The following is a 10,019-nucleotide window of genomic DNA, read 5'->3' as shown; positions in this document are numbered from 1 at the left end:
AAAACGTTCGATTGAATTAGAAGATTCTCAGTAATAAGGGGTATGTTTAACGCAATAATTTTATACATTTGGATTGTTATAAATTACATAATAACTATGGTTGTTGAAATAATAAATATAAATGGTGTTATGACGCTCCACACCATCGTTCCAATTATAAGCGATGAGCTTGTCTCTTTAGAGCAATATCGTTTGTTTTGTATGACACTTAAGTGATGGCCAGAGAAGTACTGCAGAAATAGTGGCTTACGTGATGAGTCACTGGGATGATTTTTCGATAATGTCTCATGATAGTGATGGAAATAATTATAGCAGTTCTGTCGAATACTTCGACGATATGTCACGATTTCATACTTATGGAGGTTTATGCGAGTTAGTAGCAGCGGGACAAATATTTCTGTTAACTTTCGAAGTTTACTACAATGGCGAGCTGTGTGAGAAATTTGGTGTAAAAGGAAACCCCGTGAAGCGACTGCATTTTAGTTCTATGCAAGACCTGTCTCATGGACATTTTGATGTTTATTTGCCTTATGAACATGAATTGTCAACATCCATTTTTAATTCAGTTAACTCTGATAGAATACCCAGCTTTGAGAAACGTACTAAAAACGTCGAGATAGATTTACGAACACAATTAGAAAAAAAGCTCTTACATGCTGCTACTAAATATCAACAAAAGAATCCAGAAGTTCACAGAGCAGCAGCAGCTAAATACAAAAAAATAATAATAATAATAATAATCCCGAGGTTTATAGAGTAGCAGCAGCTCATTACCAACAAAATCATCCAGAGGTTCACAGAGCAATCGTTCGTAGACATGAGCATAAAAATCAAGGAAAACGAACGGAAAGGCGATTGCTTCCATGGAAGATTAAAACTTTTTCCGGGATGAAATATGACCCAAAGATAGCTTATGAAACTGATAAATTAGTATCCCTGGGCACTATGAGTCAAAAATGCGTACACTGTAACGCCCTCAAGTTTAAAAAAGAAGCACCTGGTATGTGCTATAGCGCCGGTAAAGTGCAGCTTCCATCTTTTTTGCCTCTACCTGAGCCGCTCAATAGTTTTCTCATGGGCCTGCATCCTGAGCACAATTCATTTTATAGACGGCATTAGGAAATGTAATGCTTGCATCCAAATGACTTCTTTTGGAGCGAAACAAGTTAAAGAAGACGGATTGGATGGTGGGATGATGGATGTCGCCACCCCGCGGATATTATGTTTTTTTTGTTATTTTCTCATATTTATGTTTTACAAATTTATTATTGTTTAAATACTCCATAATTTAATTTATCTAGTTTTTTATACATTTTTTCACAAATGTAATTACTTAAATTATTAATAAATGTCTCATAACTCTCGTGAGAAAAGACGAGATGAGAACGAGAGCGTTTGATGAACGTTAGTTCGAAACAAAGTTTGTCCTGTCTCTTTTTAAGAAAACAGAAGCATAAACAAAGATCATTTTTTACATAACACGGATTTATGCCTACTTTCAAAGTGCAGGGTAAGGTGTATCACTTAATTGGTAGTCTGCAACCTTTACCTCAAAAAACTCCTCAATTCTTACAAATTTATTTTGTTGGAGAGGATGAGAGAGAGGCAAGTTTAAGATGCAGCATCTTTCCTGATGTGAAAAAGAGTTTGATAAAACAATTACAGGCGATGTTGCACTACTATAACCCATACTTAAAAGATTTAAAAACTGCTCTTGAAAAAGTACCTCACAATTGTAAAAATTTAGAAGTTGTAATTCACGCTGATAGGAAACCAGCCAATGCTCATAGAGGACGTTTTAATGCACCGACGGCAAGCGAAGTAGCTCTGGTCATAGTTGGACAGCAGTTTGAAAAACGAGATATTGTATTACAATATCTCGTTAAGTCATGACAACAAATTACAACGTATTAGTGAAGTTGACCGTTCGTACGATGCATTGCAATACCCGATACTTTTCTGTCGAGGCGAGGATGGTTACTCCATTGACCCGAAAACAGTTACCTCTTCGAAAAACCGTTTCTGCAATGAACTTTTATTCTTACCGCATTATGATCAGACAAACGGAAATCAACCATTTATTATATTGTCGATCTCTCTTCAGTCAATACTTAGTTGATATGTACGCAAAAATTGAGACAGAGCGATTAAATTTTATCAGAAACAACCAGGCGTAACTCCGAGTCGATAGTTACATACATCTCAGAGATGCTACAGGAATACAAGATACCGATGTCGCTCAGCTTGGTCAGATGGTAGTGCTTCCGTCATCTTTCACTGGGTCACCACGATATATGCATGAAAAGACTCAAGACGCCATGACATACGTCCACTATTACGGTCGTCCTGATTTATTCATTTCATTTACATTTAATCCTCGATGGAATGATATTAAAAATGCATTACTATCTGGACAAAAGCCTCATGATCGTCATGATATCATTGCTAGGGCATTTCACTTAAAAGTTAAGGCATTAATGACATTGCTAACAAAGGGGAATTTATTTGGAGACGTGCGTTGTTTTATATATTCTGTCGAATGGCAAAAGCGTGGTTTGCCTCATATACACATTTTGTTGTGGCTACAGCAACGTATTTCTCCAGATAAATTAGATAGTGTTATTTGTGCAGAGATACCAGACCCTGCGAAAGATCCTCTCCTTCATGAAATTATAAAAGGCAATATGATACACGGGCCTTGCGGTAATTTAAATAACAGATTACCCTGTATGAAAGAAGGTAGCGCACTAAGAAGTTTCCTCGACCTCTCCTTCAAGAAACTCAAACAGGAGAAGACGGATACCCAAAGTATCGACGAAGAGCCCCAGGAGATGGTGGTTTTACTGTTGAAATCAATGGTGTGACCCTTGATAACCGTTGTGTAGTGCCATATAACCCTGTGCTTTCACGTACTTTCGGTGCTCATATTAAGATGGAGTACTGTAACTCTGTAAAATCTATAAAATACATATGTAAATATGTCAATAAAGGGAGTGATCAAGCAACATTTGGTCTTAAAAATGAAAAGGATGAAGTCGAACTTTATGAAAGTGGGCGATACATCAGCAATATGGAGAATTCTGGCTTTACCCATCCATGAGAGGTTCCCTCCAGTTTTCCCACTGTGCATTTGGAAAATGGCCAGCGAGTCTATTTTAACCCAAATGACGCCAATCACTTAACAAATATTGTTAACAATCCAGTAAAAACTACGCTTACAGCATTTTTTGACTTATGCAAAACCGATAATTTTGCAAAAACACTTCTTTATGTTGAAGTTCCCTCTTTTTATGTATTGAAAAATAACAGATTTGAGAGAAGAAAACGTGGTAATGACGTCGTTGGCTGGCCGGGAATAAAAAAAGATCAGACTTTAGGCAGGGTATATACCATCCACCCTAATAATACTGAGTGTTATTATCTTCGCCTTTTACTACATGAAACCCTACATCTTTCATAGAATTGAAAACGGTTAATGGCACGATTCAACCCACATACCAGTCTGCATGTAAGGTTCTAGGCTTGCTAGAAGACGAAAGGCTCTGGGATGCAACTATGGTTGAAGCTGCGCTTTGTGAATCTCCGTTTAGATTACGCGAACTTTTTGCAGTAATGTTGATGTTTTGTCAATTGTCAGATGCTTCAAATCTTTGGGAGAAATGTAAAGATACCCTTTCGGAAGATATACGGAACCAAGTCGAGTTAAGAGCTACAACATAGTTCATCTAATTTTAAATGAAGTATACAATAAATGCTTGGTGTGTCTTGAAGATACAGTGCTGTCTTTAGAGGCCAATGTTTACAACAGTATAGTTTACCTCATCCATCAAGATGTAATGAAGTGTTACAAAATACAGACTATATCCGAGAGATGAGCTATGACTCAAATATTTTAGCACAGATAATAACTACTAATGAAAATTTGTTAAACGATGAACAGTCTCACGTTTATAGCCAAATTTTAGAAAGCATCGAAAAAGGCACTGGTCAAACATTTTTCTTAGACGCTCCTGGCGGCACTGGTAAGACATTTGTCCTGAGTCTTTTATTGGCTAGAGTGCGAAAAAATCGCCAGATAGCATTGCTGTTGCTTCTTCAGGCATTGCTGCAACGTTGCTGGAAGGAGATAGAACGGCTCACTCTGCGTTCAAACTGTCCTTGAACCTGACGCGAGTAGAGACACCTATCTGTAATATTTCAAAACAGAATAACATGGCGCAAGTTTTGAAGGACTGTAAACTAATAGTTTGGGATGAATGCACAATGGCCCATAAGAGTGGATTCGAAGCTCTCAGTAGAACATTACAAGACATAAGAGAAAACAATAGCTTGATGGGAGGGGTCACTGTGCTGTTAGCTGGAGATTTTTGGCAAACGTTACCCGTCATACCTAGGAGTACACGGGCAGATGAAGTAAAAGCATGCTTGAAGACTTCATATTTGTGGCCACATATCCAGAAACTTGCACTCCAATACAATATGAGAGTCCATTTAAGTGGTGATACATCCGCTGTGCTTTTCGCTGAAGTGCTACTAAAAATAGGCGATGGAAATTACCCTTCACTGGAAGGTAAAATCCAGTGGCGTGCCGTGACATTTGATGATAGGGAAGCTGTGTTTCTATAAGAAGCCGACATCCAGGGGCAATCAGTTAATTCTTTCTTTAAATGTATTTTTAATAGATTATTTATCTGACGTACTTAATAAACAAGTTCAATATAATTACCTCTGTTATTAAATCCAATACATTCCACATGCCCCCTAAATGCCAATTCTTGCTTTGATAAAAACATATGACATTTATTTATTTAGATATAATATATCTATTAATCGTAACTATCTCATTATAATTTTCAATATTTATTTTATATTATTTACTAATGTTAAATTCTATTCCGCTTCGATTTCCAAATTGCTTCAAATACGAAAGAATCGACGATTTTTCGTGTCTTTTGCCAGCTAAATTGTCAAAGCCATTCTTATTCCACACACTAATTTCATTTGAAAAGCCAAAGCCAAGAAAACAATTTTTGCATTTTTATGCATTTACAGAGCCATTTTATCGTGAAATGTCGAACAAACTTTTTATTGAAGTGTTTATATTTAACTTAGGCATTGGCCTTTCTCTTTTAATAATGTTTTCCTTTTCATTATACGATCTTGAGCCAAAACTTTTTTAAAATAAATTTTCAATATCGCAATTACATTCTGAATCGCTAGCCACGATACAAGGGCTAAAATAAAAAATAAAATTATAAAAACTTACTTGGTAAAATAAAATGTGTGGTGGATATACATACCTGGTACAAAACATTTTTCAATTGTATGAATATACTTTTAAAGAAAATTATAATTAATTATAGCTTTGTAACGAAACGTACATAAAAATAACACAAAATATTCTTTACTCTTTAAATCTTAACCACTTAGTCAAATAGCTCCCTACGAGTGGAATCGGAGACGGTTCTGCTAGGTGTTCGGTGTGTACATGCACGCGGGCTGCCAAATCCCGAGGGTGCCGATACCGGTCAATGTCAAATGCATCTTTATTCGCATCACTAGTATATCTCAAAAGACGCGACAGAGTTCTTGTAAATTTTAAACGTTTCTCACCATAGCTGTAAAAGTCTAAATATGTTAAACTTAATAGATTGTCCGTCGTTTGTTTTCTAACTAATTCGTTTTAGGACCAGGTGTTGTCCACGGAAATTTCCAAAATTTACAACTTCTCGGTCACTCTCGTTGAACTGGAAAAATGTCTGTCTTTATTACATCTAATATTTCGAAGAAATCAGTCCCACTGTACTCGGCTAGAGATTGGTTCGATTAGGCTTTTGTTTAAGTAAAATTTCGGCTCTTTCATCAGGGTTTTGTTTATGTCCCCAATTCCCTAACCGCTTAATTATTTAACTATTTCTTAAGTAGAAATAAGTCGAAACCAGTTACTTTGTACTCGAATATTTGTAGTTTCGGGAAAAAAGTGGAAAGACAAATTTTTATGACAAACGGATATATAAATCGTAAATTTAAGGAAAATAAATTCTAGAACTTTTTCTGTACCTCGTGCATCTCTCTCATTCATTAAATTTAGTTGTAAATGACGCTGTCAAAGTAACGGTTAATTTTTAAACATTATACAAGAATTGTACACGTTTTTTCTACATCCCCTTAAAGATGGGACATACGAAATCGTAATATCACGGTTTAACATTGAAATCCGTGAGTAATATAAAATCGGAGAGCGGAATAAATATATCAAATATTTTAACGGATTTTTTAAAACTCCTGTCAACTATACAGAAAACTATCATAAAAACATACAGGTAAATTCTTATCGGTTGGGTTAAGTTATAAATCTACTCATGATTCACATAATCGGGCGAGGGCGACTAACAGCCCGGAACCGGTCCTGGATAGAATTGGATGCGTTATACGTGTAGCATCCACCCAAGGTCCTAGGCTTCCACCGGCTAAACCGGGTGAGGTTGGTGCTCAGTAAAGCTCATACGCGAATCTGGCTTTTTGGATGCTGACAATACAGCGTTTCCACTCCGCCACTAATATTCGAATATACAATAGCAATTTTATCTTTTTTTTCACGTGTAGTATAGAAATTTGTAATAAGATACATAATGCGGTTATAATAAAATATTGTGCGATTATTTTCATATAATTAAAATTAATGTGCATTTATTTTTTAGAAAATACAAGGGAAGCGGCGCATCCACCGCTTCTAATGACGGCACGCCACTGGTAAAATCACAATCCCTTCAGATTTGGATACAGTAGTTACGTCCTTATCAGAGCTAACTTCTAAAATATATTCCGATATAAGTAACATCAAAAAGAAGCCCATAGAATGGTTGTGCGAGCGTGCTATCTTAACTCCGAGAAACGATAGCCGCAATTAATGATATCCTATTAAAGGCCTTCGAAGCTCAAGATCTTGAATACAGGTCTTTTGATTCAGTGATCCAAACGGACGACGCCGTCCACTATCCGACAGAATTTCTTAATACTCTGAATCCTCCTGGTCTGCCATCACATAAACTCATTCTTAAAGTCGGAGCACCTGTAATGATATTAAGAAATCTTAATCCACCAAAATTATGCAATGGTATGAGACTACAAGTAAAAGCTTTGCATAAGAACATTGTAGAAGCTACAGTGATCACTGGATGTGCTCGAGGAGAGATAGTTTTTATCCCAAGAATACCATTAATACCATCAGAATATCCGTTCGAATTTAAGAGAACACAGTCCCCTCTCAAGATGTGTTTTGCCATGACTATTAATAAATCACAAGGACTGAAAATGGCCGGCATCGACTTGAGTGGAGCTATTTTTCTCATGGACAGTTCTTTGTCGCATGTTCCAGAGTAAGCTCTGCGAATAGTCTGGTCATCTTAGCCCCGAACGGTTGTACTGCAAACATGGTTTACAAAGAGGTTCTGGGGTAACTGAAACTATTTTTCTGTAAGTATTTATAAATTTATTTATTTATTTATGTTTTTTTTATATATTTACGTATAACGTCATTTATGTTTCGAGAAAAAATAAACTCAGATTTATTGTATCTCGGGATCCCATAACATTTGAAACTTGAATTTAGATGCATTAGCAGTCGATAGTTTGAAACAAACAAAAATCAGTAATTTTACCACATTAGCAACAACCAATGATTGAGAATCTTAGTGAAGTACCGAGAGAGGGCTATTTCTATCAAATTGCAAAATCCTGGCGGACAAAGCCGCGGATAACAGCTAGTTATTTATATTTTTGTTTTATGAAAATAATTATTTGAATCAATAATATAAGACATTTATTATATTCATTGCTTCGATAAAACGCGTTTTATAATAATATATTTGAATAATTGAACTGAATAAAATCTCAAAATCAAGAATTATAAAATTGTTTTTAATGACTATTTATGGTTTGCCAAAATATTTGTTATTATAAAATACATATATAAAAACACTAGACTTTCTTTACTTTCAAGGATACGAAAAATATTGTGTAAGCCAGGGGTGGCCAACAGTTTTTGCCCCCGGGCCGAATTGGAAAGAAAACTTTTTNGTTACGTGTCTGTTTGCACAGAAGCATGTCGCGACGTGAATCTCCCCACCCAATTCTTACATGATGACACACATTTCATGTGTTTTCCATGAGCAGTTCTGTTCGAACAGTTGGAGTAGGGAATATTGTAGGCTACAGCTAGCAAAACAATGTCAAATATGTAATCACTTTCGGTAATCCGGACACTTTTGGTAATTCGTCACCCCTTTGGTCCCGTACCTGTCGGATTATTAAGGGACAACTGTATTTGAATCAATAATATAAGACATTTATTAAGTTCATTGCTTCGATAAAACGCGTTTTATAATAATATATTTGAATAATTGAACTGAATAAAATCTCAAAATCAAGAATTATAAAATTGTTTTTAATGACTATTTATGGTTTGCCAAAATATTTGTTATTATAAAATACATATATAAAAACACTAGACTTTCTTTACTTTCAAGGATACGAAAAATATTGTGTAAGCCAGGGGTGGCCAACAGTTTTTGCCCCCGGGCCGAATTGGAAAGAAAACTTTTTTCACGAGCCGAACCAGAGACTGCCCTAGGAAGATTTTGAGGTGGTGCGAAATCTCATTGTGGTGTTACCCCGTAAAGACTAAATTGTACATAGAGATTACAGATACATTTTTCACATTATCATGATTTATCAACATTCTACGCGCTGTACTTACGAGATTTGTAATAGAGCGTTAACTCTAAACGCAGTGAGTTGTTAACCTTTTTTTTTTTATTTTTAGGCGTCAGAATTTTTCATCGAGCTATTCGGACTTCAGTAGCTAATGTTGAAAGATTAATCGCGGGCCACATAAATTCATTAGACGGGCCGTATGTTGGCCATGCCTGGTGTAAGCCATAAATATTTTTTATGTCCATTGACAGAATATTAGTTTGAAGTTATGTTAATTACGGTTTTAGCTTATTTAGAACAAGGATAAATCTTTATTATTTTTAAATATTATTTATGTCCATTGACAGAATATAAGTTTGAAGTTATGTTAATTACGGTTTTAGCTTATTTAGAACAAGGATAAATCTTTATTATTTTTAAATATTATTTTATAATTTACATTGTTTAATTTGAATTATGTGCGTGCCTTTTCCAGAATGTCTAACGGTCAAAGAAAACTGTCTGGTTACCAGTACAAAAAAAGAAGGCTGGAAAAGGAAGCCGAAAGGCAAAAACAAGCTGGCGCGTTAAAAAATTATATCTAGAGTTGTACCAAAACAAATGACGACTCTGAAAACTCAACATCAAGTCCGGTTATAAAAGAAAATACAAAATCATCAAAGGATGATGATGACAAACAAATGGACAAAGTTTCTAAATCAATTGGAACTGACGACACTGAGTCTATCATCACCAGATGAAAGCATTGAAAAAATTGACACCAACGTGACTCCCATAGAAAGCGTTCTATTAAACTCTGAGTACCGATCCAGCATTGTGGCCAAAAATTCTAGGAGACGCCGAGAAATGTTTTTTAGTAAGACAAGATCCACCTAAACCATTGCATAATTACAAATTTCCTTCCAATGACACTGGTCGACATTTTAGCGTAAATTATTATACACAAAGTTTTAATCAATGGAGAGTAAGTTTTACGAGATTGGCAAGTGTACTCTCTTTCACAAAACTGCGTTTACTGCTTCTGTTGCAAAATTTTCGGCTGTATAGTTAGTTCTCTTTCAAAGGAGGGTTTTAAAAGTTGGAAGCACCTTGGCGAAACTTTAAAAGAGCATGAAATTTCTTTAGACCCATTTCCCTGACCGGTTGTTTGAATCCACCTCTCTCCCGCCAGACGGCATAAGAGCGCTCTGGCGCTGCAGATTTTGTCATTTCTCGTGTGTTTTGTCCTGTTTGGTTGTTTGAACCCACCTCTCTCCCGCCAGACGGCATAAGAGCGCTCTGGCGCTGCAGATTTTGTCATTTCT

The 10,019-nt window shown here is 35.9% G+C and overlaps 1 long non-coding RNA gene across 1 annotated transcript in view; it reads left to right on the top strand.

Annotated features, from left to right (window-relative positions):
- The window catches only part of LOC111641946, a 24,059-nt gene extending 14,046 nt beyond the window's left edge, over window positions 1–10,013 (top strand). The window contains exons 2-3 of the long non-coding RNA XR_002759499.1: window positions 6,702–7,476; window positions 9,191–10,013. This is a non-coding gene — a long non-coding RNA (uncharacterized LOC111641946). The remainder of the gene's footprint in view (window positions 1–6,701; window positions 7,477–9,190) is intronic.
- The last annotated feature ends 6 nt before the right edge of the window (window positions 10,014–10,019 follow it).

Source organism: Centruroides sculpturatus, unplaced genomic scaffold (assembly GCF_000671375.1).
Source record: "Centruroides sculpturatus isolate CEXI.00-Female unplaced genomic scaffold, Cexi_2.0 scaffold1126, whole genome shotgun sequence".
Lineage (NCBI taxonomy): Eukaryota > Metazoa > Arthropoda > Arachnida > Scorpiones > Buthidae > Centruroides > Centruroides sculpturatus.
The sequence above is the reverse complement of the archived record's forward strand: the minus strand, read 5'-3'. Positions and strand labels throughout refer to the sequence as shown.